Source organism: Vombatus ursinus, unplaced genomic scaffold (genome assembly GCF_900497805.2).
Source record: "Vombatus ursinus unplaced genomic scaffold, bare-nosed wombat genome assembly UNPS02014786.1, whole genome shotgun sequence".
Classification (NCBI taxonomy): domain Eukaryota; kingdom Metazoa; phylum Chordata; class Mammalia; order Diprotodontia; family Vombatidae; genus Vombatus; species Vombatus ursinus.
The window spans coordinates 53,287,408-53,293,407 of NW_020954564.1; the positions used below are offsets into that span (position 1 = coordinate 53,287,408).

The 6,000-nt window shown below is 46.3% G+C and overlaps 1 protein-coding gene across 1 annotated transcript in view; it reads right to left on the reverse strand.

Annotated features, from left to right (window-relative positions):
* LOC114047189 (carbohydrate sulfotransferase 8-like) overlaps positions 1–5,661 on the reverse strand; it is a 205,688-nt gene extending 200,027 nt beyond the window's left edge. The window contains exon 1 of the mRNA XM_027867996.1: positions 5,621–5,661. The gene's annotated coding sequence lies outside the window, so the exon portion shown is untranslated. The remainder of the gene's footprint in view (positions 1–5,620) is intronic.
* Between the last annotated feature and the right edge of the window lie 339 nt (positions 5,662–6,000).

A 6,000-nucleotide genomic window follows, 5' to 3' on the forward strand; every position in this document is an offset into this window, starting at 1 on the left:
CCTCTCACAGGCCATTTCCCTTCCTCCTGATGCTAGCAATCCATACTTTTCCTACTAAGAGTGTTCAGGGTCGAACAATCCAGGTTCAAATCTGGGTTCTGCCACTCTCTGCCTGTGTGACCTTGAATAATAATAATAATGGTAGGTAGCATTTATATAGTGACAAATGGCAGATTTGCAAAGGTTTTAAGGCTTGCAAAGTGCTTTACAAATATGGTATTCCAAGTCTTAGTGCAGTTTTAAATCATTAAAGCTTAAAACTGCACTAAGTTGAGACACATCATATTATCTCATTTGCTTCTCACAACAACTCTGGGAAGTAGATATTATTATTATCCAACATTTTACAGTTGAGGAAACAGACAAAAGTGGAGTGACTTGCCCAGGGGCACATAGCTATTAAGTGTCGGATATAGGATTTGAACTCAGGTCTTTTTGACTCCAGGTCCAGGACTCTATCCATTAAGCTACCCAGCTACCTTCCTGTGCCTCAGATTTCTCCTATGTAAAATGGGTGGGGAGGGCTTGGGCTATCAGGTGTCAGATATACTCTCCCTCAAAAATGTAATTGGGAAATATTTAACAAAATAAATAAAAATCTAATAAAACATCGATAACATTACTTTTTAAAACTAAGTTAAGATGTGACCTACAGAGATCCTTATGTCTGGTTTAGTTTGACTAGACTAAACGACCTTGAAGGTTCCTTCTAGCTCAAGGTCAATCTTGAGGTCAATTTCTTGTCTATGACAAGAAATACGAAAAGAATGGAAGCTGGAGAAAGTGCTACTTAGTCCGTTTAGCTTTACCTTTGTTGGTAGCCATGGGTTTCATTTGGCCCCCTTTGTGTGACTCAATACAAAACAGTCCTTCTGTAGCCTGCCCCTCTTGGATCATTGCCTTGTCGTGGCGGAGGGACTTTCATAGCTCAATGAAACTCTGCCACACAGGATTACCCACGACAGACAGGTCATAGTGGAGGGTTCTGACAAAAGGTGATCCACTGAGAAGGAAATGGCAAACCAGTGTCTTTGCCAAGAAAATCCCATGGGCAGTGTTAAAATGCTAAAAGGTATGACATTGGAAGAAGAGCCCCTTAGATCAGAAGTTGTACAGAAGAGCCTGGCACACTTTGGTCCCCAGGGTCACAAATAGTCAGACATGTCTGAACAACTTGACAACAACAGCCTGAGTAGGGGGTTGTATAGAATCCTTCTGCCCAGACTTCTGTATTGGGACTCAAGTGATATAGTTTGCTCTGTCAGCACAGACCTCGCCAGCATTTAGGCATCCTGACACTCTTGGACAGAAAGGATTTCCATTTACAAGCAAAAAGCCACAGTGGTCCACATGTACTGGCACAACGTCTTTAACTGATCATTACAAGGCAGACCCCACAGACAAAGCCATTGCCTTCTTAAACCACTACATTAACCCTGAGTGTGTAACTTGTTATGTACTAATGGTTTGGCTAATTCCCCTCTACAATGTTTACTGATTCTAATAGCACTCATTATTCATTCAGAAAGTGAATTCTTTTATCCACAATTCTGTCCAGGCTATGTTATCATGTCCTCTTGATGAGAAGTTTTAAGATCTCTGCAACAGTGAAATCAGAGGAGCTGGGAAGGTAGAGGTTGGGTTGTATCTTTTCCAAATTAGAAACAGATGCATATAACATGTATAAATAGGCAGTACCTCTGGTGCCCAGCCAATAGTCCAGGCAGAGTCTGCATTAGACCAAGCACTACAGTGAGACCTCAAAGAAGCTTGGAGAAAGCTCCTGCCCCTAGAAGTGCTCCCTTTGTGATTTGATTCTCAAGTACCAACACCTCCCAGCAAACTTCCTCAGCTGTCTCCTTCCCACCACAGAAGTAATCAACACATAGCAATAAAAGCTTTTACAGTGCCATCCTGTCTGTGATCAGCAAAGTCATAAAAAGCATGGAAGGCAATTGATTTCTGGCATTAATTGTGAGTGAGAGCAACACCATGCATCTTCACAAAGTTTCCACGCAGGACCATCTCATGTTGCAGTTCTCAAAAAATGAACTGGAGACAAAGACCCAACACACTTTTTAAATAACCATGTGGCCCAAAAAAGTGAGTTCCTGAACTTTTCCAGACTTATTAGCTTACATAAACAGAGATTTGAATAAATGTTTAAAAAGCTAAATTCCCTGGATGGCCTGTAATCAGTAAATGTTCATTACTGAAACACAGCAAATATGCATGAAATTTCCCAAGTGACATTCTGCTTACAAGATTAAAAAGGCAACATCAGAAAGCAACTCAAGTTACAAAGCATCTTCCTCCAGATGCTGGCAGAAAGGAATCTTCCCCAAACCCAAAGGTCACAGGAGCCCAGCTTGGATCTTCTATGTTTCGACAGTGACAGGAAATCAGAAGGAGCCTTGCCTTCTGCAGCCTGGGTGATTTATAAATAAGTCATCCACACTTGCTGATTGATGTCTCCATGTAAATAATTAATCCTTGACCTTACGCTAAGAAAGCCTTGACTTTTTAATTTGGGGTCTTTTAAAAAAATCAATGCTTAGGAAACATAATTCACTCTCACACAGTCTGGGTCCTGGGTAAATAAATATCCTGTCGAGGCATCAGGGCAGAGTGGCCTGGGTTTGGACTGTAAGTCACTACACAAATGGCACACTGAAGGGGGTATAGCCTGGGTGATGGGAAAGGAAGGGCATTTTTCACCCAGTCAGTGTTTCATGTTAATCAATTATTGATTATCCATTCCTCAGGGGCTGGGTTTTGGTTGTTGCTGATAGGTTATTCTCTAGGCATCACATCTAAATTGGAGCTCCTGATGTCACTATGTAGCCAAATGACAGAGTAGGCTCCCAGCTCTGGCTGCAACTTCCATTCACTCTCCATCTCTCAGTCATTCTACAAATATACTTCCCTCAATCTGAGAACTCCAGGCACCCAGAATCTCTTCTATTCTCTTTGGCTGGGTGGAGGGAGCAGGTGTCGGTAAAAGTTTAATTTAGAAGCTCATGAATTCAAAAGAGGAGCTTCGTGTTTATCCTTCCTACCTCACAAAGCTGCTACCAGGAAGGCAGAACAGAGAATTATGAAAAGGTATCTTTTGTGTCCCCCCCCCTTTCACCACTAGCATTAGTCCAAGGTGAAACAAAGGATACTTTGCTTTCAGGGTATCACCCAGAGAAAAAAAAGTGGTTACTCTATTCCTAGGTGTCTCTCAGACTCCACCCACCCTGGGGACATGTGAAATCACAAAATCTTGAGAGCTTTTAAGGGACCTCAAGGATCATAGGAATCCTAGATTCAGAGCTAGAAGGGATGGATCTTAGAGGTCATGTAGTCTAACTCCCTCATTCAACAGAGGTTAAGTGACTTGGTCAAGGTCACCCAGATGGTAAAAGGCATAGATAGGATTTTAATCTGTCCTCTGACTCCAAATCCAGCACTTCCCTTCCAACTGCTTTGTTCCCCTCTCCCGCACTGCACCACTTTGCTGCTGCTTAGTGTGGAGTCTGGAAGAGGTAGTAAAACTCTAAACTCTAGACTCTCTGTGAAGGCACATCTAACCCTAAGAGGGGCCCAGATGATCCCAACACCAAAGAGCAACTCTCCCTTTGTTCTCTAGCTGCACTAACCATTTCTATTTAGAGAAACCATAACATCTGGGAAAACCCAAATAGATAGGCCTTCCCTTCAAGTTTGAGTGGCCAAGAAAACATACAATTTGAGAGACAGACAACATCAGCTGTTGATTCCTCAGCTGCAAGGACTTTCAAGGTAGGGCACCAATTCCCTGTCATTGACTATCAGACCTGGAAGAGCCCCAAGGGATTGTCAAATGAGGCTCTGAAGAAGAAAGGATTTGCAAATCCTTTTCTTTTTAGGGCCTCATTGCATGGTGAGTTTATATTAATAAAAGAATTGGGGTTTCCTAACTGCCAGTCCTGTATTCTTTCCAATAAATCACACTGTTCATGGTGGAAACTAATCCGAAAACTTCCATCAGGCCTTCAAGGGGCCATAACAGAAGAGTGAGTGACTCTGCACTTTGCAAGGAAAGGTGATCCCCAGATCCCCTTTACAGCCTGAAAGTCCCACCCCAGTTCAGCCTTCTAATGACAGGATCTGAGTGAGAGAAGTCTTCCTCTTCTGGTAGGAATAAGCGAGTCCGAAGACAGAGAGGGAGTCCCTCTCACCGAAGGTTCTTGTAGGTACCCTGGTAACAACAGCTACTTAAGGGGGAGCTAGTTAAAGAAGGAGGGGTGTGGTGAAGAAAAGATACACTTGGAGGGAAAAAAAGGTTTCAAGAAGAGAGAGCATTTCTGGAGAAAGTAAAAGTATGCCCCAAAATGGGCATTTTTTAAAATAGCACTGCTTCAGGCCCTCTAACCCTGAACTTCCACTTCACTACATAATAACGAGCGGCCCTGTTGCTCAACCTATAGTAGAACAGAAGACTCCAGACCCCGCCAGTGTCTGAGTCGCCGCAGCGACCAGAGGTATAAACCGAGCAGATCATTTCCCTATTCTGTGGGTCTTGTCCCCAGGATCGAGGGCTAGGAATGCCCAAGGAGCGCTAGAGATACATCCAGATGCCTGTGCCTCTTACCTGACCGCGGAGGTCCGACTTCACTAAGCTTTTCCCACCCAACCAAGAGGGGGAGCAAGGGAACCCCTCCTGAATTCAAACCAAATTCATTTAGATACAAACGTGCACCAAACCAGCTTGAGGACCGCGGAAAAAGACAAATTTTTAGGGATGTGGAAGGCTTGAGGGACTACAATAATTTATATCTCGTAAGTAAAGCTCAAATTGCTAAACATAGAAAAAATATAGAGTGAAAATAACCCCAGTAGCTTTCTACTTATTGAGATTCTCTTTCGCCTCCAGCTACCTCTAAATAAAATTCTGGTATTAAAAAGACATCACCAACCACACCACACATTCCCTGAAAGAAAAAACCCACCATAAAACAAACAAATCAAAACCTTGCCAAACACCTGGGTTACGAATGCGTCCAGAGCTTTCAGTCTCCAGAAGCGGTTTCCTATAGATTATAAACCCTAGGAAATAAGGGACATAGTATCTCCTCTCCGCTTCCAACTCTTGTACGAAGAGGGGATGAAAGCCCACCCAGCTTTGGCTCCAGCATGACACATCCCCTCTTCCCCCCAAAACCCTGCTCAATCTGTATACCTTTCTTCCACTCACCCACCCCCCGGCCCCAGGTCTTACTGAGAGAGGCGAGTGTGTTCCAGGGTAGCTCGACCCAGCCCGGAGGAAGGCAGCGCTCGTCCATCTATCTGCACTTTAATGAGTTTTCATTTTATTTAAAGTTCCCGCAGCCCGGGCGCCCCTTCTTTCCCCAAAGTGCCCGCCTAACGTCACGAAAAGCCTCAGCGGGCCCCTTCCGAGCAGAGAGAGGGCGGTAAACCCGCTGAGCTGGAGAGAAGGCTGGGCTGGAGGGAAGGAAACTCGCACATCCCAGCCAGCCACATACCTCCTCCTCCGGCTGCCTAGGGGCGCCGCGGCCCTACCCCAGGCGGAAGGGGGAGGGCAGGGGGAGCAGGGAGAGCCGCGCGGGGTTGGGGCGCGCAGCTACTCACTCACCTGACCGAGCAGTGGTAGCGAGTAGCAGCAGTAGAGAAGGCGGCGGCGGCGGCGGCGGCGGCGGCGGCAGCAGGCGGTGAAGTCCCAGAGCAGCCGGCGCCTCCAGCCCAGGGGTACTCAAGGAGCTGTCCTCCGCGACTGTTTCTCCTCTTTCCAGAGCTCAAGCGGCGCCCGCTCCTGCCCCCGCCCGGCTCACTCCTCTCCGGGCAGCCGGGAGCGTCCACCAGCCTTGCCCAGCCCAGCCCAACCCAGCCCAGCCTAGCTTAGCCTAGCCCAGCTGGTGCAACCGATTCGAGCGAGTGCAGCCGAGCCCAGCTCTCCTCAGCTCCTGCTCCTGCTCCGGTTCAGGCTCGGACTCATGCAGCTCAACCCTGCGCCCA